At 37.1% G+C, this 26,196-nt stretch overlaps 1 pseudogene; it reads right to left on the reverse strand.

The window, feature by feature from the left end:
- Window positions 1-5,250: 5,250 nt before the first annotated feature.
- LOC127670642 (vomeronasal type-2 receptor 116-like) lies at window positions 5,251-26,196 on the reverse strand (annotated as a pseudogene).

Here is a 26,196-nt window from a genome sequence, read left to right on the forward strand (position 1 = left end):
AACCGGTACTTCAGATCGGACGTCAGCAAGGATAAAAACCTAATGTGGCCAATTGGAGCTTGTTACTATCGTGAGGGAAGAGTCAACAGGAAAATTTAAAGAGTTAAAGTTTGTTTACTTGATCTCAACTTTTGAGAAATTTAATTCCCTGTAACTCCCCTTAAGTCTCAGAAATATTCCTACAGTCATGTAAAGTATTCAAAAGAGCTGCTTTGCCTTTTGCCTCATAAACTAAAAGGCTCAATAAAAATGCCATGGATTGTAAAAAAAAAACACCATACTTGCAAACAGAATACAAACATGCATCACAAAGATGGCCCACCATGTTGACTTGAACCACCTGAATATAAGGATAGTTAAATATATGCAAGTCTGTAATGTAATAAGCCACATTAGTAAATTTAATTATCCAATCTAGATCATCTAGATGCAGAAAATTTATTTGATAAATACGTTATGCCCTCATGATAAAAGTCTTAAGAGAATGTAAACCACAGGGACAATACTTCACCACAGTGAAAAGATATATGTGAGTAACCCTCAGCCAACATTATCTGATATGGATTAAAGATTAAATCAATCAACACCTCTGAATTCAGTAATGGGACAGAGACACCTGGGGCTCCCAAACATTGTCAATAGCACTTGCTATCTTCACTGTTCTCAAAGTGCAGCTGAGGTAATAAGCAAGGGAAGGAAATTAGAGGCACACAATCAGGAAGGAAGATATCCAGCTATCCCACTGTACAGTGGACAAGATGCTAGATATTAGAGATCCCAGGAATCTGTACAAAAACCTTCTAGAAATGACAAATTCAGCAATGTGGCAGCATAGAGATTCAATATGCATAAATCAATAGCTTTTCTATACATCAAACATTAAAAAATGAGAAAGATCATGAGCATACTCCACTCCACCAGACTCAAAGAAAATAAAGTGCCTGGAAATGAACGATGAAGAGGTGATGGGAATCTACAATGGAAGTTTTCAACCTCTGAAGAAAGACATAAAGACAATGTATTATTCCTGGATTGGTAAAGTGAATATTACATCAAATGAATGAGTATTATACCAAAACTTTTTTTTCCTTTTTTTTAATTCACTATATGTTTTATTTACATTTCAAAGATTTCCCCTTTTATAGCCCCCCCACTCCCCGAAAGTCCTCTAAGCCCCCGTCTCTCCCCCTGTCCTCCCACCCACCCCTTCCCACTTCCCCGTTCTGGTTTTGCTGAATACTGCTTCACTGAGTCTTTCCAGAACAAGGGGCCACTCCTCCTTTCTTCTTGTACCTCATTTGATGTATGGATTATGTTTGGGGTATTCCAGTTTTCTAGATTAATATCCACTTATTAGTGAGTGCATACCATGATTCACCTTTTGAGTCTGGGTTACCTCACTTAGTATGATGTTCTCAAGCTCCATCCATTTGCCTAAGAATTTCATGAATTCATTGTTTCTAATGGCTGAAAAGAAGTCCATTGTGTAGATATACCACATTTTCTGCATCCACTCTTCTGTTGAGGGACACTTGGGTTCTTTCCAACATCTGGCAATTATAAATAGGGCTGCTATGAACAAAGGGAAATGACCGCCTTCACAATAGCCTCAAACAGTATAAAGTATCTTGGGGTGACTCTTACCAAACATGTGAAAGATCTGTATGACACGAACTTCAAGATTCTGAAGAAGGAAATGGAAGAAGACCTCAAAAATGGGAAAACCTCCCATGCCCATGGATCAGTAGAATCAATATAGTTGGATCAATGGAACAGGATTGAAGATCCAGAAATGAACCCACACACCTATGGCCACTTGATCCTCGACAAAGAGGCCGAAAACATCCAATGGAAAAAAGATAGCCTTTTCAACAATGGTGCTGGTTCAACTGGAGGTCAGCATGCAGAAGAATGCGATTTGATTCACCCTTGTCTCCTTGTACTAAGCTCAAATCCAAATGGATCAAGGACCTCCACATAAAGCCAGACACTCTGAAGCTAATAGAAAAGAAACTGGGGAAGACCCTTGAGGACATCGGTACAGGGAGAAAGTTTCTGAACAGAACACCAATAGCGTATGCTCTAAGAGCAAGAATTGACAAATGGGACCTCATAAGGTTACAGAGTTTCTGTAAGGCAAAGGACACCATCAAGAGGACAGATCAGCAACCAACAAATTGGGAAAAGATCTTCACCAATCCTACATCAGATAGAGGGCTAATATCCAATATATATAAAGAACTCAAGAAGTTAGACTCCAGAAAACCGAACAACCCTATTAAAAAATGGGGTACAGAGGTAAACAAAGAATTCTCACCTGAAGAACTTCGGATGGCGGAGAAGCATCTTAAAAAATGCTCAACTTCATTAGTCATTAGGGAAATGCAAATCAAAACAACCCTCAGATTTCATCTTACACCAGTCAGAATGGCTAAGATTAAAAATTCAGGAGACAGCAGGTGTTGGAGAGGGTGTGGAGAAAGAGGAACACTCCTCCACTGCTGGTGGGGTTGCAAATTGGTACAACCACTCTGTAAATCAGTCTGGCAGTTCCTCTGAAAACTGGGCACCTCACTTCCAGAAGATCCTGCTATACCACTCCTGGGCATATACACAGGGGATTCCCCACCATGTAATAAGGATACATGCTCTACTATGTTCATAGCAGCCCTATGTATAATTGCCAGATGCTGGAAAGAACCCAGGTATCCCTCAACAGAATAGTGGATGCAAAAAATGTGGTATATCTACACAATGGAGTACTATTCAGCCATTAGAAACAATGAATTCATGAAATTCTTAGGCAAATGGATGGAGCTGAATAACATCATACTAAGTGAGGTAACCCAGACTCAAATGGTGAATCATGGTATGCACTCACTAATAAGTGGATAGTAACCTAGAAACCTGGAATACCCAAAACATAATCTACACATCAAATGAGGTACAAGAAGAATGGAAGAGTGGCCCTTGTTCTGGAAAGACTCAGTCAAGCAGTATTCAGCAAAACCAGAACAGGGAAGTGGGAAGGGGTGGGTGGGAGGACAGGGGGAGAGAAGGGGGCTTACAGGACTTTCTGGGAGTGGGGGGCTAGGAAAGGGGAAATCATTTGAAATGTAAATAAAAATATATCGAATAAAAAAAGATATTATAAAAAATAATGTAGAGAACTGGAATTCAAGGCACATATCTAAACAAAATAAATGTAACATATTGCAAACCAACAGCCAATATCAAATTAATGGAGAGAATCTTGAAGCAATCCCAACATAATCAGGAAAGTGACAATGATGCCAACTCTTCCCATATCTATTTAATATAGTAATTGAAGGTCTAGCCTGAGAACTACAACAACAAAAGGAAAACAAAGGGATACAAATTGGCAAGAATTCAAGCTATCACTATTTGCAGATGATATGATAGTATATGTAAGCATCCCCAAAAATTCTACCTGAGAACTACTACAACTCATAACCAACTTTACCAAAGTGTCCAGATACAAAATTAACTCCAAAAATCAGTATCCTTCCTTTAGAAAATGATCAATGTGCCGAGAAAGATATAATCAAAATAATGCCCATCACAATAGTCACAAATTATATAAAATATCTTAGTGTAACTCTAACCAAACGAGTGAAAGATCTGTATGTCCAGAACTTCTAGTCTTTCATGAAGGAAATCTAAAAAGACCTCAGAAAATGGAGTCATCCCCCATGCTCATGGACTGATAGTTTAAACATAGTAAAAATGGCCAGCCTACCAAAAGTATTGTAAAGGTTCATTTCAATCCACATCAAAATTCAAACAAAATTCATCAAAGACATGGAAATAGCAATTCTAAATTTCATATGGAAAAACAAACCTGCCAAGATAGCAAAAACAATTCTTAACAATAAAAGAATGTGTGGGGCAATCACTACCCATGATCTAAAACTATACTACAGATCAATAGTGATAAAAGCTGCATAGTATTGGTGTATCACAGAGAGGTTGATGAATGAAATAGAATGGAAAACTAAGAAATATAACCACATGCTTAGGCACACTATTGAAAGGTCACAGAGTTATAGGGATTGTAAACCACAGATTTAAGATGGTCAAGCCAATTTTAATTCATGTTAGGAGCAAACCATTACCTTTGTGAGATTTGGGCAAGTGGTCTGCTAACTTAGTCTGAAAAATGTGGGTTACATGCCCACATTTTGAATAGATTTTAAAAGTAAAGAATTCTAGGTGCTAAAAATTGTGCATAATTTTTAGAGCACATTGTTTGTTTGCAAAGACTCAGGATTTAATCCACTGTTATGGTGTCAAAAATAATTTTAGATTTTGAGATACACAAAATTTTCAAAATGTGGTGGGAAGAGTTTAAAGAACACTTTTCATAATTTTGGATAAGAAGATAGAGAATAATGGTTAGAGTGATGTCACAATTAACTTATGGTTCTAGAAGAACAAGAATTTTATTGGTCAATATAATCATGTTACACATTGTACATAATGTGAAGTAGTGTCAGGGATTCGCCCACAAGATGCTGACCTCATACTCAGAGAACTAATTGCTTATTTAGCAGGACGGACATCAAGATGGGTCACATTTAGCTATGCCATGGTTTCTGCTGATTGCTGTTTCAGGACATCAGTTGAAATAAGAACAGTACTGAAATATTTGAAAATGTGAAAATTTGTGAGGAATGTTGTGGTATGAAGTTTTATGTGGCAGTCAAACTGTGTGAAATTCATGATATCTGAAACTGTTAGAAATCAATGCCACCAGAAAGACTTTGCATAGACACCACTGGGAGAAATGAAAAGGTCCTTAAAGGAAAAAACAACACTGGTTGAAGTAATTAATATGATTTAGAAATAAGAATTTAGAGAAAAAGCCCCAGGACCATCACATGATTTGGTGAATAGAGTGTCATTACTGCAAAATGTGAGAGATTTCAATAGGAAAAATTAATAATTTAAGTCAGTGGAAACAATAAGAGCTCATGCAATCATATCTCAATGTTATGATTGTTTTCAAAGGGGTTTTCTAAAGTTATATTACAAATGTTTACTTATTTTGGGGACTGGAAATTCACTAGTCCAACTTCAGAAAATTGATTCCTTACTTCATCATGGAGTTCCAGGGAATTAAGCTCAGAATATAATATCTGGTGAGAAGAAGCCATACCCACAAATCCACCACAGGAAAAATATGTGACCTAATATGTGATGGTCAGAACGGTAGAGATCCAGTAAAATTCAGTTTAGATGAAGAATCATGTGAACTATTTTAAGTAAATATTTGCCCCTGTGGTGTCTTTCATCCCTGTTACGAGGAAGTGTGTTTAATTCTGGCCTAAACAAAACAATGTAACACTTAGGGACAAAGATTACAATTAGAATGCTTGCACTGGAAGCCAGGATAGAGAACATTTCCATAGCTACCCTGACCTTCCCAGTGGTGCTGTGGTAGACAGGGAGGAATGTGACCCATACACTGCAGAACACAAGCATGCTGAAAGCCATGGACTTGGATTCATTAAATGTGTCAGGAAGGTTCCTGGACAAGAAAGCCATGAGGTAACTACCCAAGGCCATGACTCCCAGGTAGGCCAGAGCACAGTGGAAGGCAACAGCTGAGCCCTTGTTGCAAAGAATGATGATGTGTCCCTGTTCAAAGTGAATATCCATGTCAATAAATGGAGGGGATGTTCCCAGCCATATGCCAGAGAGAAGTACTTGTATCAGAGTGCAAGCTGGAATGACACACTTAGGGACCTGTGATATCTGCAACCATCTGATCTTTCTTCCTGGAGCTGTAATCTTGAAGGCCATAACTACAGTGATGGTTTTGGCCAACACAGTGGATAGAGTCACAGTGAACAGAAGTCCAAACACGTTCTGTTGCAGGATACATGTGGCTGTGTTTGGAATACCAAGGAAGAGCAATGGACAGAGGAAACAGAGGGTCAGAGTGATGAGCAGGTTGTAGCTGAGAGATCTGTTATTGGCCTTGACTACTGGAGTGTCTCTGTGGTTTACAAAGACTCCAATAGTAAGAGCTGTGAGAGTAGAAAATCCAAGGGACACGGGTGTGAGTCCCTTCCCCAAGGGATCATCATAGGCCAGAAAGGTGACAGTTTTCTCCAGGCAGTGTGTCTTCTCTGCATTTGTATAATGAGTTTCTGGACACTGCACACACTGATCCATACCTGGTGGAAATGAAGTTAATCATGAATGCATGGTCAAGTTTCCCTTTATCCTAATACATTTTATGCTTCAAACTCATTGGATTGTTATTACAACCATGTTCCCTTTTCACTTTTGGTATAGAGATATGAGTATTCTAAAGTGAATAATCACACAGGTTAAGGTTTATACTTCTTTCCAAAAACCCCATGAAGAGTATCCTTTTCTGGAGAAAAGGGTATTTTTCACATTATACATTATAAATATATCACTGAGGAAACCATGCAGGAACTGAAGGGAGGATAAGGAGGTAAGAACTGAAGGTGAGTCCACTGGGGTGTGGTGCTGCCTGCCCTGCCTCTACTATTTTCCCTGACCTGCTTTGTTATGTAGCTTGTGATCCCCTCCTCAGAGCTGCACGAACCCAGTGAGGCAGCGCTGCCCACAGCAACCACTAAACATGCGGATGTACAAAACTCTTTGCTACTGTCCAGCCCTTCAAAGGATTTTCAATTGTGGTTTTTCTTTTATTACATAAATCTTGATTGTGTCAAATTGACAATGAAAACACCCATAAAATCTCATACTTAGAGCCTATTTATTTTAGTTGTATATTGAAGTATTCTTATTTTTTGCTTTTTACCTCACTTTTATTTATATTTTGTAATACAGTTGAAGCATATATTTTCAAACTAGAAAATACCAAATTACGTTGCATAACTAATTCAATTTTTATGCCAGTTCTCAAAAAATATTTCTAAATTTCCAATAGAAGATGCGAATTGAAATTTGAAATAGACATTTTTTCATTGAATTTCTTACGTAAAATGATTTTTTAGTCTGGGATATATGACACAAATTCATTTTTTTATTTTTTATTCGATATAATTTATTTACATTTCAAATGATTTCCCCTTTTCTAGCCCCCACTCACCAAAAATCCTGTAAGCCCCCTTCTCTTCCCCTGTCCTCCCACCCACCCCTTCCCACTTCCCCGTTCTGGTTTTGCTGAATACTGTTTCACTGAGTCTTTCCAGAACCAGGGGCCACTCCTCCTTTCTTCTTGTACCTCATTTGATGTGTGGATTATGTTTTGGGTATTCCAGTTTTCCAGGTCAATAACCACTTATTAGTGAGTGCATACCATGATTTACCTCTCTTTTATTTATATTTTGTAATACAGTTGAAGCATATATTTTCAAACTAGAAAATGCCAAATTACATGGCATTAACTAATTCAATTTTTATGCCAGTTCTCAAAAATATTTCTAAATTTCCAATAGAAGATGTGAATTCAATTTTGAAATAGACATTTTTCATTGAATTTCTTATGTACAAGGATTTTTTAGTCTGGGATGTATGACACAAATTCATTTTTATTTATAAATTTCTTTCAGTTTGAAAATGTTTTCTTCTCATGTGATCTTGGTTGGAAACTACTAAATATGTCTTCAAAGCATTCCTTATCTTTCCCCAGGCCCTTTCATTTTTGATGGAAGGAAGTTCTCACAGGTATTATAGTGAATATATGGATGTTTGAGAAAAGTTAGTAGGCCTTTTCTCTTTTAACTACTACTGGGTTCTGTGATGAAATTAAGGGTAGAGTAGGGGATGTAAGTTCCTTTTCATATTGAGATAATTTCGTGGCTATTAGTTTACTGTTTTGGGAAACTTTTTGAAAGATTTTCAGGAAAACAGCTACTTAATAGTTAAATTTATGTTTTCTTTGTTCCTACAGAATAGATTTTAAGAACTAAATCTTTGTGAATAAAACTCAGAGGAGAAAAATAAATGCTCCTAATATTATTTAATCACATATTTCTTGTCACAAATAACTTTCCGTATTTTTGTAAAGGCTTCATTTCAAAAACTATTTTAGTTTCACTTTTCCTTAAAAGATACACAAAGACTACATTTACTTCTTTTTACACTCAGTTCTGCATTTGTGTATCTTTCTTATGCTTTCTTAAACTCTCCTGTCAAATAGTTAACATTTTCTCAATGTGACTATTCATGCTAATGTAACACTTTTACATAAATCTGTTCTGCTCTGTTGTTACATTTTTTTTGTTGCTGTGTTATGCTAGCTTTTAATATTGTATCTTATAAACAATATTCATTAATTTATGGCAACTGATATATAAGACAAAATTTATTTTGTATAAGGCTTATTGTTTGTCTTGAAATATATGTTTATTATATTTCCCTGCATTCAAATTCCTTTGATCAGGAATTTCTTTAACTTTTGAGTGTTCAACATATATGTAGCTGTATTTTTAATCAATACAATCTGATACTGTGATGTAGGTCTAAACCTTTATTCTATTCTATCCCTCCAAGTGTACATATCTCTAAAGTGTCTGAACTTCAGTCTGTAATAAAGGAAGCATTTTGGGGAGACAGTTGAAGTGGTCCTTCTACAACCACATTAAATTCTTAAGTGGAATTTATATGTCTTCAATCTGCATACAGGAACTATAACCGAATTAACAGGCAATTAGGTAGTCTATATGTAGCAGAGAAATACCTTATATAAAATATTTTACAGTCAAATAATGGAAATTAATAGATGAGGAAATATAATTATCTGGAAATCTGCACCAGACTTCTATTCTCCCACTACCTCTCTACCCAGATTCATCAAGCCTGTTGATCCAGAACCAAAACATTTAGATTTATTTCCTTCTCTAATCATCCCTGCACAACGAACTTTGTTAGGCATGGCTCTGAGGAGATCGTCCCTGCCAGATATAAAATTTTCTGCCAAGTCTCTTGCCATCTTTTTAAGACCTGCTATTCCAGAACCATATAGCCCAAAAATATACACCAGGGGCCTGTCACACCAAGATCACGGTGGTTAGCCATCATCCCAATATATATCACAACAGGAACATGCAGTGACTAAAACATCTAGATGGCTGTAGCAGTTCTCTAGTGGAGTTTTTTGGGTCACTTAGGTAGACTATCATGTCATCTGCAAATAATGATAGTTTAACTTCTTCCTTTCCAATTTGTATCCCTTTGACCTCCTTATGTTGTCGAATTATTTATTGTTTTATTTATTGTTTTATTATTTAAAAAAAAAACATCTAGATGGCTAAAGGCATGAAACAAACTCAAACACAAAATTCAATAATATTATGACACCAACAGGGCAAACTTACTCGACAACAGCAAGCCCTGCAAATCTTAACACAACTGAACCACGGTGCCCTTAAATCCAGTCTTATGAAGATGAAAGAGGCCGTTAAAGAGGAAAGAATAAAATGCTTAAAAAAGAAAAGGAAAACACAATCAGACAAATATAGGACTTTACAGAGGAAACAAATAAATCTCTTAAAGTAATAGCAGAAACTACAGTTAAGCAGGGAAGTAAGTAAAGCTGTTCAGGAAATGAAAGTGGAAATAGAAGCCAGAATGAAAATCCAAACTGAGGGTAAACAGCAGATGGAAACCCTAAAGAAGCTTACAGAACAACAAATGCAAGTATCACCAATAAGATAAAAGGATGTAGGAGAGAATCTCAGGCATACAAAAATAGAAACTGGCACATCAGTAAAAGAAAATGTTAACGCTAAAATATCCCAGAAACAAAACAGCCAAGAAATCTGGAATACAAAGAAAACAAGTAACCTTAGAATGATCAGAATAGTAGAAGGTAAAGAGTCCTAGATCCCAGGGTGAGAAAGTATTTTCAACAAAATTATATTAGAATAAATCACAATGTAAAGAGAGAAATACCTATAAACATAAAAGATGTTTGTGAAACACAAAATAGAGTGGGCCAGAAAAGTCCTCTCTCAACAAAATAATGAAAATGCAGAATGTAGAGGACTAAGAAAGACTAAGCACTGAGGGAAAAGACCAGGTATCATTCCATGGCAGACCTGTTAGAATTGTGCCTTTTCAATAGATTCTCTAAAAACTGAAGGGCCTGGACAGATATCTTAAAACCTATGAAAAAATCACACATGCCAACCTAGAGTCCTATAGCCAGCAAAACTGTCAATCACAATAGATGGAGTAAACAACCAAAATTCAAGACAAGTCTGGATTTAAACAATATCTATCCAAAAATCCATTCCTACAACAAAGTGCTAGAAGGAAAACTCCAACAGAAAGATGATAGCTAATTTGAAGAAAACACAAGAAATAGGTAATTCCATACAAGGAAAATCAATTTAAACATACACAAACCCATATACACACAACACCAACATCAAATAATAGGGATAAACAAACACTGACCATTAATATTTCTCACCATCTATGGATTCAATTTCTCAATAAATGACACAGAATAACAGAACAAGTACAAAAACAGGAACTATCTGTACGGTCTGGTTTTGTGTGTCAACCTGAAACAGGTTGGACTTACCACAGAGACAGGTGCTTCATTTGAGAAAATGGCTCCATGAGATCCAGCTGTGGGGCATTTTCTCAATTAGTGATTACTGGGAAGGGCCCCTTGTCAGTGTTGCCATCCGTGGGCTGGTAGTCTTGCTTTCCATAAGAAATCAGGCCGAGAAAGCCAGGGATGCTAGCCCAAAAGTAACATCCCTCCATGGCCTCTGCATCAGCTCCTGCTTCCTGACCTGCTTGAGTTCCAGTCCTAACTTCCTTTAGTGATGAACAGCAGTGTGGATGTGTAAGCTGAATAAACCCTTTCCTCCCCAACTTCCTTCGTGGTCATGATGTTTGTGCAGGAATAGAAACCCTGAATAAGATGCTTTCATTTTGCTGTATAAAACAAACATCTCAGCAATACCAATAGACATTACCATAGAGTAAGTTCTGAAAAAAATTTCCAGGACAAAAAGCCCTAGAAGTAAGCTGAAATAATCATTCTTATACTTATTAAAATAAACTTCCAACTAAAATTAATAAAAGCAGATGGGAATGGATAATTCATACTCAGCAAAGGAAAAATCTACTAAGATGGTATTTCAATTCTCAACATGCATGCCTGCAGTTCAAAGGCATGAACATTTGTAAATGAAACATTGATAAAGCTTGAATCACATGTCAAACTCTGAACATTACTAGTGCTTAATTTCAACACCCTGTTTTCACCAATTGACATGTTATTAATCAGAAACTAAACAGAGAAATAACAAAACTTACAGACATTATGAATCAAATGAACTTAAAAGGCATCTAGAGAATATTTCACACAAACACAAAAGAATATACAGTCTTCTCAGCACCTAATGGATTCGTCCCCCCAATATTTACCAGATAATCAGTCACAAAGCATCCTTCATGGATACAAGAAAATTGAAACATCATCTTTTCTGTTATGAGAGAACCTTGGAGGAAATTTGGACTTCAACAACAGAAATACCATGAAACTTGAACACTCATGAAAACTGAAGAACTCATTACTCAGTGATCTCTGGATTAGGGGAGAAATAAAGAAATTTTTAGATTTCAATAAAAACAAAGCACAGCAAACCCAAATTTTTGGGAAACAGTAAAAATAGTGCTAAGAGCAAGGATCATTGCACTGAGTGTCTTTATAAAGAATTTAATTTGAAAATTCTCAAAAGAGTAATTTAAACATAAATGTGAGAGCTCTAGAAAAAGGAAACACCAGGAAGAGGAGGCAAGAAGAGGAAATAATCAAATCAGGGCTGAAATCAATCAGTTAGAGCAAAAGGAATAAAATTAATCAATGAAGACAAGAACTAGTTCATCGAGAAAATCAATAAGATAGACTAAACCTCACCATATTAACTACATAGCAATCGTATCAAAATAAATAAAACCCACACTTGAGAATTCTTTGTTTAGCTCTGTACCCCATTGTTAATAGGTTTCTTTTGTTCTCTGGAATCTAACTTCTTAAATTCTTTGTGAATATTGGATATTAGCCCTCTACCGGATACCCGGTTTGTAAAGATCTTTTCTCAATTTGTTGGTTGCCACTGTGTTTGTTCTATTGACAGTGTCCTTTCTCTTACAGAAACTTTGTAATTTTATGAAGTCCCATTTGCCAATTCTTTATCTTAGAGCATAAGTCATTGGAGCTCTGTTCAGTAAATGTTCCCCTGTGCCCATGTGGTCGAGACTCTTCCCCACTTACTCTTCTATTAGTTTCAGTGGATCTGGTTTTATGTGGAGGTCCTTGTTCCTATTGAACTTGAGCTTTGTACAAGGAGATAATAATGGATCAATTTGCATTCTTCTGCATGCTGACCACCAGTTAAAGCATAACCATTTGCTGAAACGGCTATCTTTTTCTCACTGGATGGTTTTAGCTACTTTGTCAAACATCAAGTGACCATAGGTGTGTTGTTTCATTTCTGGGTCTTCAATTCCATTGCAGTGATCTACCATTCACTTTTTAAACACTGTTGCTCTGTAGTACAGTTTGATGTCCAGGATGCTGGATTCCCACAGAAGTTCTTTTATTTTTGAGAATAGTTTTTACTATCCTGGGTTTTTTGTTATGCCAGATGAATTTGAGAATTGTTCTTTCTAACTCTGAAAAATTGAGTTGGAATTTGGATGTGGACAGTATTTAATCTGTATATTGCTTTTGACAAGATGGTCATTTTTACTATATTAATCCTGCCAATCCACAAGCATGGGAGATCTTTCCATCTTCTGAGGTCTTCTTCAATTTCTTTCTTCAGTGACTTGAAGAGCTTGTCATACAGATCTTTGACTTGTTTGGTTAGAGTCACACCAAGATACTTTATATTGTTGGTGATTACTGTGAAGGATGTTATTTTTGTAATTTCTTTCTCTTACTGAGAAACACCTAAAGAAATGTTCAACATCCTTAGTCATCAGGGAAATGCAAATCAAAACAACCCTGAATTTCTGCCTCACCCCAGTCAGAATGGCTAAGATCAAAAACTCAAGTGACAGCAGGTGCTGGCAAGGATGTGGAGAAAGAGGAACACCCCTCCCCTCCACTGCTGGTGGGACTGCAAGATGGTACAACCACTCTGAAGTCAGTTTGGTGTTTCCTCAGAAATTTGGACATAGTATTACTTGATGACCCAGCTCTACCACTGCTGGGCATATACCCAGACAATTCTCCAACATGTAATAAGGACACATGCTACACTATGTTCATAGCAGCCAGAAGCTGGGAAGAACCTACATGTTCCTCAACACTGGGATGGATACAGAAAATGTGGTACATTTACACAATAGAATACACTATTCAGCTATTAAAAACAATGAATTTATTAATTTTGAAAGTCTTAGGGAAATGAATGGAAGCAGAAGATATCATCCCAAGTGAGATAACCCAATCACAAAAGAACACACATGGTATGTGCTCACTGATAAGTGGATATTAGCCTAGAAGCTCAGAATACCTAAGATACAATTCCCAGACCAAACAAAGCTCAAGAAGAAGGAACACCAAAGTATGAATACTTTGGTCCTTCTTAGAAGGGGGCACAAAATGCCCATGGGAGGAGATAAAGAGACCAAGTGTGAGCAGAGCCTGAATGAAAGACCATCCAGAGAGAGATGCCCTACAGAGATATCAATCCCATATATATCCACCAAACACAATCACTATTGTGGATGCCAACAAGCACTTGCTGACAGTAGCCCGAAATAGCTGTCTCTTGAGAGGCTCTGCCAGTAGCAGACAAGTGTAGAGGTGGATGATCTCAGAAAACCACTGAACTGATCATAAGTTCCCCAATGGAGGACCTAGAGAAAGGACCCAAGGAGCTGAAGGAACTTGTAGTACCATAGAAGCAACAACAATATGAACTAACCAGAAGACCCCCATAGCTCCCAGGGACTAAACCACCAACCAAAGAGTACACATGGAGGAACCCATGGTTCCCGCTTCGTATGTAGCAGAAGATGGCCTTGTTGGACATCAAAGGGAGGAGAGTCCCTTGGTCCTGAGAAGATTCGATGCCTCAGTATAGGGGAATGCCAGGACAAGGAAGCATGAGTAGGTAGGTTGGTGAGCTGGGGGAGGGGCGATGGAATAGGGCGTTTTCAGAGGGGAAACGAGGAAAGGGGATAACATTTGAAATGTAAGTAAAGAAAATATCTGATCAAACATAAATAAATATATATAAATAAATAAAATCAGAAATGAAAAGGGAGGCAAAAAAAAACAGACAAGAAAAAAAGTGTTAGCTTACTTCAAAGCTTATACTCCACAAAACTGGAAAAGCATAATGAACTGGCTGAATTTGTAAACAAATTCCACACTTACTAAAGTTAAATCAAGATCAGGTATATAAATATCTCTAAAACCCTAAAAAAAAAAAAAAAAAAAAAAAAAAAAAAAAAAAAGGAAGCAGTCATGAAATGTCTCTTGATTAAAAATACCCTAGAAAATTGGAATACCCTAACATAATCCACACATCAAATGATGTGCATGAAGAATGTAGAAGTGGCCCCTAGTTCTGGAAAGACTCATTGTAGCAATATAGGGCAAAACCAGAACAGGGAAGTGGGAAGGGGTGTATGTGAGAACAGGGGGAGGGAAGAGAGCTTATGGGACTTTTGGGTAGTGGGGGAACAGAAAAGGGGAAATCATTTGAAATGTAAATAAAAAATATATCAAATAAAAACAAATACCGAGGGCCAGGGGGTTTTATTTCAGAATTCTCCCAGACTTTTAAAGGAGAGCTAAAACCAATGTTTCATGGATTACTCCACCAAATAGAAGCAGGAGCACTGCCAAACTCATTTTATGAGTCCACGGTCAAACTGATACAAAAATTTCACAGACTCAACAAACAAAGATAATTTCAGACCTATTTCACTTATGCATATTGATGCAGAAATACTAAAAAAAAATCTATAAAAATCAAAACTCACAAACCAATTCCAAGAACACATCAAAAATGTTATAAACCATTACTCAGTAGGATTCATCCCTGAGATCCAAAGATGGTTCAATACATGAAAATCCTTCTGCCTGATTCACCATATAAAAAAACTGAAGAAAAAAATCATATTGGTCATCTCATAAAATGCTGAAAGAAACATTATGAAAATGTGATACCAATTCATTCACAAAAAGGAACCTCCTAGCTTGACAGAGCACTGGAAATCCCAAAAAGCAGCAGAAAGAGTCAGATGCAGATATTTGTACCCAACCAATAGACAGAAGCAGCTGACCCTTGTTGTTGAACTATTGAAGGTTGAAAGAAGCTGAGGAGAAGAGCGATCCTGTAGGAGGACCAGCAGTCTCAATTAATCTGGACTTATGTGATCCTTCGATCACTGGACCACCAAACAGGCAGCATATACCAGCTCCCAGCACACATACAGTAGAGGACTGATGGGTCAGTGTTATGAGATGATGCACCTAACCATCAAGAGACTGGAGACCTCAGTGAGTTTAGAGGTCAGGCAGGGTGGGGGTCTGGACCTCCATGTGGAGACAGAAGGTGTGAAGGAAGTATGAGATGTTGAACAGTTGGTGAGTAGATGGGGGTGAATAAAATATGGAGTGTAAAAAATTAATTAAAATAAAGAAAATGTGACATCAATTCATTTTTAAAGTATTTGAAAAATCAGGGATATATGTCAAAGATCTAAATTTTACACAAACAACATATAGAAAGCCAGTAGCTAATATCAAATTAAATGGACAGAAACTTAGCTAATTTCACTAAGATCAGGGACAAGACAATATTGCCCACTCTCACTAATCTATTCAATACAGAGGTTGAAGTTGTAGCTGGAACAGTCAGAGAACTAAAACAGATCAAGTGGCTACAAATTGGAAAGAAAGAAGTCAAAGTATTGCTTTTTACAGATGATATGATAATAAACATAAATAATTCCAAAAATTTCTACCAGAGAACACGTACAACTGATGAACACTCGGGGAGTAAGGGACCAGAAAAGGGGAAATCATTTGAAATGTAAATAAAAAATATATCGAATAAAATTTAAAAATTAATAAAAAAGAAAAAAGAAATAATAATTAAAGAAATATTAAAATCACAAAAAAGTAGCTGAATACAAAATTAACATTAAAAATGCTATATTCCTTCTTTACACAAATGATAAATGAGCTGAGAAAGAAATTAGGGAAACAGATTACTTTTCAATATTTATAAATAATATAAATATCTTCATGTAATTCTAGCCATGCAACTGAAAACCTATAAGAAATTATCTTGAAATCACTGAAGAAAACATTGAGAAAGCTATCAGAATATTGAAAAATCTCTCATGCCCTTGAAATCAAAATTAACATAATGTAAATGATTACCAAACCAAAAGTAATCTACGTATTCAATCCGATTCCCATCAAAATTACAATTCTTTACAGACCTTGAAATAGTAATCTTAACTTTATATGGAAAAACAAAATACCAGCATCACTAAGGGAATCCTGAAATATAATAGAACTTTTGGAGGTTCTATTATAACCCCATCCTTGACCTTAAGTAATAGTAATAAAATCTGCATGATACTAGTCTAGGAACAAACAGATTGATCAATGGAATCAATCCTCAAAGCCACATGCCTACAGACTCTTAAATTTCTGACAAAAACCCAAAATCATACAATGGGGAAAAAGGAAAGCATCTAAATAATAGTGGTGAGCTAATGGGATGTCTGATGTAGAGGAATGAAAATAGATGTATATCTATCACCCTGCACAAAACTTCAAGTGAAGTGGATCAAAGACGTTAGCATAAAGACTCCAGAGAACCAGGTAATGCTATTAAAAATGGAATACAGAGCTAATAAAAGACTTTCCAAATAAGGAATCTCAAGTGGCTTAGAAGCTCCTAGTGAATTGTTCAACATTCTTAGTCATCAGAGAAATGTAAATCAAAATGACCTTCAGATTCCACCACACACCCTTTAGAATAACTAAAATCAAACTCTCAGGTGACAGCAAATGCTGGTAAGGATGTGGAGAAAGAGGCAAACACTTCTATTGCTGGTGGGAATGGAAGCTGGTACAACCACTCTTGAAATCAGTCTGATAGTTTCTCAGAAAATTGTAAATAGTACTACCTGAGGATCCAGTTACACCCCTCCTGGGCATATATCCAAAAGATGCTCCAATATGATCATATCAGCCTTTTTTTATAATAGCCAGAACTTGAAACAACCCAGATACCCTTCAATGAAAAAATGGATATGATATTTATCATACAAATACACAATAGAGTGCTATTTAGCTATTAGAAATGGCAACTTTAAGTTTTGCATTCAAATGGATGGAAGTAGAAAATACCATCAGAGACTGAGGGAGAGATAAACCAGAGACTGCCCCACCTAGGGATACATCTCATATACAGTTACAAAACCTGGACACTATTGTGGATGCCAACAAGTGCTTGCTGATAGGAGCCTGATATAGTTGTCACCTGGAAGGCTCTGCCAGTGATTGACAAATATAGAGGTGGATGTTCTCAGCCAACCATTGAACTGAGCACAATGGACGAGCTAGAGAAAAGACCCAAGGAGCTGAAGGGGTTGCAGCGCCATAGGAAGAACAACAATATGAACCACCCAGCTCCCCCAGAGCTCCCAGGGACTAAACCATCAACCATAGAGTACACATGGAGGGTCCCATGTCTCTAGATACATATGAAGTAGAGGATGGCCTTGTTGGACATCAAAGGGAGGAGAGGCCCTTGGTCCTGAGAAAGTTAGATGCCCCAGTATAGGGGAACCCCAAGAGGGAAGTGAGAGTCCGTGGAATGGTGAGCAGGGGGAGGGGGATGAGTTAGCGGATTTTCAGGGGGAAATCAGGAATGAGGACGACATTTGAAATGTAAATAAAGAATATAACTAATAATAATAAAAGTGCTTGCTCAGAGGAGCCAGATACAGGTGTCTACTGACAGAGTCTGAGAAATACAGATGGGGATGCTCACAGCCAATCATTGGACTGAGCACAAGAATCCCAATGGAGGAGTTAGATGAAGGCCTGCAGGAGCTGACGGGGTTGCAACTCCATAGGAAGAACAGTATCAACCAAACAGAACACATGGAGAGAACCATGGGCACAGCTGCATATGCACCAGAAGATTATCTTATCTGGCATCAGTGGGAAGGGAGCCCTTTAGTCCTGTGGAGGGTGGATGACCCAGTGGTGGAGAATGCTAGGGCTCTGAAGTAGGAAGGTGTTGTGTGGGTGGGGGTGGCATCATCATAGAAGCAGGAGGGATGTGATTGGGTGTTTGCTGAGGGCAAAATAGGAAGGGAGATAATATTTGAAATGTAAACAAATAAAACAAACAACAAAAAAATTAAAGAAAGAGCATAGACTTAAAGATTTAGTTACGAATCTGAAGTAATGTAATTGCCACGTAGTTCTCTTGTCTAATTTTTTTCCATTACTTAGTTTTGTCACTGCGCCATAGAGAAGATGTAAAACCCTCTGATCGACTTGTCCTTCACCTGTCTCATTGGAAATCTCATTGTCTGGGCAAGGACTGCAGTCAAAGCAACAGGTAGGCCTTCTCTCCAGGACAACTTTCCTGAATCCAGGGCTGCAGCTCTCACTGCAGATAGACTGAGGAATCTGAAAAATATTTAAGACAAGATACAAAGTGCTTAGCTCTTAATCAATGCCCAAGTATATATTTTATAATAGAAGGTATATTAATTAAAATTTATATTTAGGGCTGGAGAGATGGCTCAGTGGTTAAGAGCACCAACTGCTCTTCAGGAGGTCCTGAGATCAAATCCCAGCAACCACATGGTGGCTTACAACCATCTGTAATGTGATCTGTTGTGTCTGAAAACAGCTACAGTGTACTTACATATGATAAATAAATAAATAAATAAATAAATAAATAAATAAATAAATAAATCTTTTTAAAAAATTATATTTAAAATTGTACAAACTTGCTGTTTTACCCCACTTGGCTATTGAATGAAAAGTGGAAATGAAGTTTGGTCAGCAACAGCCGTCGATTTCCTCCTCCTGAATGTGGACAGAATCTGCCCAGTTTCCTCAAATCACTGCTGTCCTGATTCCCTGCCATGATGAACTTCACCCTCCAACTGTGATGTTCTGAAGAGAATCCTACTTTCCTCGCATTGGTTTTGTTGCCATTTTTCCAAGATGAGACTTAAAAATTAAAGTACATCCTCTCAGTTTGTTGTGTGTCTGCAAAAGGCTTAAAAGCAAAGGCCCCCTGAAAACTGACTGTGACTGCCTTTCTAGTTGTCTTAGTTCCGGTTTCTGTTGTGATCAAACAGCATACCAAAAGCAAACTGAGGACAGACATGTTTCTCATCAATGGAAATAAGGACATGAGTTAAAGCAGGAAACTAGAAAATTACTAGAAATGGAGAACGTGCAGTATTTCTGTTTACTATCCTGCTAATCCTGGGTTTCTCACCCATGATTCTTAAACAACTAAGGACCACCTGACACCACTCCATTTTATGTGTCATTGTGAGGTAATTTTTTTCACTAATTGTTGTATTCAGTTTACATACAGGATATTTCCTCTCCTGGTCCACACCCTAACAGTCCTCCCCCTGCCCTGCTCTGCTCTGCTGAGAAGGTGTGGGCCCCCTGGATTTACTGCCACTCTGCCACATCATGTCTCTACAGGATTAGCTTCATACTCTCCCACTCTGGCCAAGGAAGGCAGCTAAGTTGTGGAGTGAGTCCCACAGATAGCTTAAGGACAGCCCCAACTTGAGCTTTTTGGAACAAACATGGAGTTTGAGCTGTACATCTACTACATATTTTGAGGGTGTTGAGACTATGTCTATCTCATGTATGGCCTTTGATTGGTGGATTATTTTGTAAGAGCCCCCAAGTGTTGAGGTTACTAGACTCTTGGTCTTCCTGTGCAGTTCCTAAACTATTCTGGGCCTCAATCCTTCCATAAGAGAACCTTAGCTCTGTCCAGTGTTAGGCTGTGGATCTCTTCATCTGTGTCTGTCTACTGTTGGGTGAAGCATCTTGGAGGACACTTGTGCTAGGTCTTTTTCTGCAAGCATAAAAAATATCATTAACTGTTTCAGGGACTGAGTATTGCCCCAGGATGGATCTCAAATTGGGCCAATTATTGGTTGGCCATTCTATCAATCTCTCTTCCATCCTTGCATTTCTTTTAAATAGGACAGATTTGGGGTCAAAATTTTAGTGTCTGTGTTGTTGTCCTTATCCCCCCAAGGCAGGACCAGCATGGCTATAGGAGTTGTTTGTCCTCTTCATGTTACACATCTCCACTGCTATTTTTCTCAGCTATGGTCACATGAATTTTCAACTGGTACCCTTCCTAAAGCCATGTTTCTGACACTTCCTTGTGACTCCCCCATACCCTCCACTGCTGGCAGCTACAGATTGCCTTTCATTCTTCTAACTCTCCCAACACCTGATACTGAGACCACCATTCCCTACCACCTTCCCTCTCACACCCAGTTCCTCCCTCACTCTACCCATTATGACTGATTCAAACCACTTCTAAGTGAGATTCAAGTATGCTCGCTTCAGTGTCTTGCTTTGTTTAGCTTCATTGGGTCTGTGAATTAAATCAGCGCTATCATGTACTTTATGACTAATGTCCTCTCAAGAGTGAGCAAATACAGTGCATGCCTTTTGGGTCTGGGTTACCTCATTGGGGAGAATATTTTCTAGTTCTATCCATTATCCTTGAAAATTTATAATGGCCGAGTGTTTTAATAGTTGAATAGTAGACCACTATGTGAATGAACCACATTTTCTGAATCTATTGTTCCATTGAGGCCTATCTGGGTTGTTTCCAGTTTCTGGCTATTATGGATAAGGATGCTATAAAGATAGGAGAGCAAGTGTCTTTCTGATATGGTAGAGCAGTTTTGGTTATATGCCCAGGAGCAGTATGTATACGTCTTCACGTAGTACTATTTCCAGTTTTCTGAGAAAATGCCAGATTGATTTCCTGTGTGATTGTAGAAGTTTGCAGTCCCACCAGAAACAGAGGAGTGCTGCCCTTTCTCTATATCCTTACTACCATATGCTATCTCTTGAGCTTTTCTTTTTATCTTAGCCATTTTGATTGGTGTAAGATGATTTCTCAGGGTCATTTTCACTTCCATTTCCCTGATGACTATGTTTGTTGAACATTTCTTTAACTGCTTCTAAGACATTCAAGGCTTCCCTTTGGGAATTCTCTATTTAGTTCTTTACCACATTTTAAAAATTTTGTTATTAGCTTTTCAAATTAAGGAATCTAATTTCTTGAATTACTTATTATTTAGAATATTAGGCTTCTACTGAAGGTAATGTTAATGAAGATCTTTTCACAGTCTATCAGCTGCCATTTTTGTCCGATTGATAATGTCTTTTGCCTTATGGAAGTGTTTCAGGTTCAGCTATCAATGGTTTCATGATGCGTCCAGGAAATTGTCTTCTCTGCCAATGGGTTCAAAGCTATTTCCCACTTTCTCTTCTATTAGACTTTGTGTATCTTGGTATTATGTTGATGTTTTTGATGCACTTGGTCTTGGGTGTCTTCAGAGTGATAAATATTGTTCTATTTGCATTCTTCTACAAGTATATATTCAGTAGGAGAGACATCATTTGTTGAAGATGCTTTCTTTTATCCATTGTAAGTTTTGGCTTCTGTAAAAATCAAGTCTCCGTAAATGTAGTACAGGGAACTGATTTCATTCCACCGATCAACTACTTTCATTTTATAGGAAACCATAAAGGTTTTATACCATTGCTCAGTATTACATTTTGAGGGCAAGGATGGTGATTTCTCCAGAAGTTCTTTTATTGTTCAGGTTCATTTAGCTATCCTTGGTTTTTCTTTTTCCATATGAAGTTGAGAATTGCTCTTTGAAGGTCTGTAAATAATTGTGTGAGAATTTTCATAGGAATTACACTGTATCTATAAATTCCTTTATGAAATTTGTAAAATTTAGGTAACACTCTAAATTTCCAATGTTCACTAGGTTAATCAAATTCATCCATGAGGATGAAAGAGGTTTCCATCTTCTGACATCTTCTTCAATTTATTTCTCCAAGGACTTGAATTTGTTTTCATACATGTCTTTGATTTCCTTGGTTAGAGTTACACCAAAATAGTTTACATTATTTGTGGTTATTATTGGTAAGGGGTTTTTTTCACTAATTTTTTTCTAATCCCATTTTTTAATAAATTAGGGAAATATCTCCCATATTAATGGTGCCTTATACTACCATGTTTTATGATAATACTCGACAGGTTTTCCTTGATGAAGGAAGTTCAGAAATACTATGTATACTAAGATTCCTCTTCTCAGGGAAGTTCAATTTATGTTATTTTGAAAAAAATTTACCTTGGACTCTAGAAGTTAATGTAAACAGCCTGATATCTCTTTTGTTACAATGATGTCAGAAAGTAGTAATTGATAACCTTTCTTTAAAGGTCAAAATGATTAGATAATTTAAAAATGTTTAAAACACTTCCACAAGAATGAGCAATCAGTAAAACTCTTAATAATAATAGTTATGAGTGTATTGATGGGGTAAGTATTAACAACCAAGATTTACTACATCAAGAAGCATATAAGATTTACTTAGAAACACACCTCTGTAAATCCTATGGGCCAGTTAATCATGTATTCAGATATCATCAGCTGTTCCCCCTTGGAAGTACTAGGAACAAATGTACCCACTTTCACCAATAGTGAAAGACCTGATGGAAAGTTCCAAACGTTGTTAATATCATACTCTGGATCAGCCTTCCTTTTCCAGTCCAGAACCACAGGGTCACCAACAGAGTTTTTGACTTGAATATTCTTCAGAAAAGGGTGAAGCTAAAAGATATGAGAAATCTTATGATGAATTTCAAGTTATGGATTTATAATTTAATTATGAATAAGGAGTTATTTCCTGACAATAATGTATGATGTTAACACTGTTTTAATTAATTATCTATGGGATTGAACACAACAAAAGAAAGCTTAGGAGAAAATAAATATAATTTTTTTCTTAAATGTCAGTTTGCATAGAATATGCCAGGCCAAGAAGAGCCTGAAATATCTAGATCAAAGATAATACAGCAAGCAAGTCACAACTTTTTATCCCTTTTCAAAAGATTGAAACTACATCATTTCTATCACTATTATCTAATAGAATAAAATATAATTCCAAGAATCTATCAAATGCTACAAAAGAGCCTATTACTTTGCCATGGTTTAAAGAAACGATCTTATTACTCTTCCAAGTACTACCAAATGTTCAAGGACTATGGAGCGAATGGATCTCAACTTCTTTGAAAAACTAGGTATATCCTTATATTTCCTGACATTTTCATAGCCTCAATGCTTAAGATGAGGTTATTTGAGTTTGGTGAATAATCAGGAGTGGGCTGATTTATAATACATACTTATTCTAATGGCATACAGGAATTTTGTATATATTTTGTGAAAACCTGGATTTTTTTCTTTTTTCTTTTTTCTCTTTGTTCTGTTTTATTTGCAAGAATGAGAACATGCATTTCAAACAATCAAATGTTTTATAAACTTAGCAACATAGAATACAATGGCAGTTTTCAAACTAGAAAGCATAGCCTAACATGAATTGGTAGCCATGATTTACATGTATGTTGACTTCTCTGAAACCCAGAGGTACACAGTTGTCCAGTATGCTTCACTGACTTAAAGAGTGCTTATTGTTCCTATGAATACAAAGCCACACAAAATTTCCCTAGATCCACTGGCCTAATGCCCCAAAGTCGCCTGAGACATGCCTCTCAAGACAGCTTAACCAGGGTAACTCCAGGAGACCCAGCAGCTTCGCACTTGGATTTGGATTGCAGATGCAGTCACATTAACAACTATGACTACCCATCACAATTAACTGTATGTCATGCTGTGAAACAACAAATTATTCTTATTTATCTAAAGTGGGGTATCCTTTAAACAACATTTTCATTGCCTTTACCCTCTAATCACCTTTTCTTGGCAATTCCCATTCTACTTTCTAAATCTACTCTAGAATTTGGATCTACATTTCCTTTTTTATAGGTTTTGTATGCTTTTCAATGTAATTATTCAGTTCCATCCTGATTGCAGTTCGCTTTTTAGACTCATCCATCTCAACACCCAACCCCCATCAACTTTCTCTGAGATGGTGGAGCATCCCCTGGGTATTCCCAACTCTAAGACATGAAGATTCTTCAGGGATCTGCACATTAATGAAAATCTTGGTTTTTCTACTGAGAAATTATCAAGACAAATATCTCTGCTATTTCTTTTTTTTGTTTGCTTGGGGGTTTTTAGTTCTATTTCAAGACAGGGTTTCTCTGTGTAGTCCTAGCTGTCCTGGAACTCACTCTGTACAACAGGCTGGCCTCGAACTCAGAAATCTGCCTATTTCTGCCTCCCAAGTGCTGGGATTACAGGCATGTGCCACCATGCCCAGCTATCTCGGCTATTTCTACAAAAAGAAGAATTAGTCTGTTGAACAGAATCTTCTACAGGATCTTCCATTCATTATATACATAGATATTGAACTATATTGATATCTAAGCACTGAAATAAGCACTATGTCTTATAGGTTATTGAATGGAAAAATAATATAGCATTACTAGTTTGAGAGCTTTTAAAGCATCTGTGTCATGTTGGTGAATTTAAACTACAAAGAAAGGCACATTACTTGCCAGGGGGATAACAGAGTCCTATCACTATTTGCCTGTGGTTGAATTGTATTTGATCGAGATTCTTCTCATGGAGACTGTGGGCCACTGAATACACAGCATGTACACATTGTAACTCTCTTCAGTCATGACCATGTCAAAAAGACTCCTTGGCAACAATCCCAAAGAGGCATTGGGCAGACAGTTTTCAATGATTTTAGGTGCAGAAGGCAATCTTGAGCAATTGAAAAAAATCATCCACAAGTTAAGAAGAAAAGTATCTTCTGGGTACTTAACAGGATTGTATTCCCGCATAAATTTTGTGAAACCAACAATCTCCCCGTGATAGGGTGAAAAAGTGAGAGCCCCATGGGATAAATGTAACAGTGTATATGGACGAATACTTGGGCTAATCCATTTTTTACTCATAACCCAGATTTTATTGATTGTGTACTTTCTATGGATATTTACTATTACAGTTAATAGTAAATTAATGGGTCCATAAATTACAATCACATCTGCTGATGACTCTAATGTACGCATCTGATCAGAGGTTAGCGAATGATATATTGATTCTCCCACATATGATACTGTTTCCAAAATAGCTATGCAGGCTTTGTTCTTTTCCATCTCCATTCTAAAATCTGATGCAAACTGAGAACCTTTGTGGTCATCTGTGATGAGCAGTCCCACCCAGGTCCAGCTGAAATGAAGCATCAAAGAGGCAATACCACAGAACAGAGCTGTGTCTTTGGGGGCTACCTGGTACAGAGATGTAAACTGATTTGTGCCAACCTTTGCGTGATCAAAAGGCCCAACAGTAAGCTGAAAGGAAATCAGTATTTTAAAAAGGAGAACAATAAATGCCATTTAAATAGTCTTAGTCTTAAAAACCCGATTTAAGTTATAAAGTTGATACTGTGCTCAATAGTTCTTAATGTCACATCTCATCTCCTGAGTGTTTCCAGAGAAATTATTGAAAACTATTAAAGTTTTAAATTGCCTTGTGTACTGTTCACCCTCCTTACTCTACATCAAAGTAAAAAAAAAAATAACAGACTGTGTCTGTACTTGTCTTTGTATTTGCTCTTTAATGCCAATTAATCAAAATCTCTCCTTTTCATTTTGCAAACAGCTAATTCTGAGAAAAGAAAGCTGGCTTCCCACCACTCACATCATGTGCACTCACCTGAGGAAATTTGTAAAGACCCAACAATGTCCCAATGATTCCAGATGATTTCCATGATATTCCAGTAAGTGTAGCAGCAGATTTCCACTTTTTTCTACAATTGTAATTAGGGATAAATATGCTCAAACCTGTGAGCCAATAGAATGCACTCTTCAGAATGTTCCTTTCATCATCTGGCAGATTATATATCTCATGTCCCAGAGACGTGTTTGGTAAAACATAAGGGTTCAAGTTGATTTCATTGATGGCAAATAACATTGCCAAAACAAGTTGGTAGTT

The sequence above is a fragment of the Apodemus sylvaticus genome, chromosome 20 (genome assembly GCF_947179515.1).
Source record: "Apodemus sylvaticus chromosome 20, mApoSyl1.1, whole genome shotgun sequence".
Classification (NCBI taxonomy): domain Eukaryota; kingdom Metazoa; phylum Chordata; class Mammalia; order Rodentia; family Muridae; genus Apodemus; species Apodemus sylvaticus.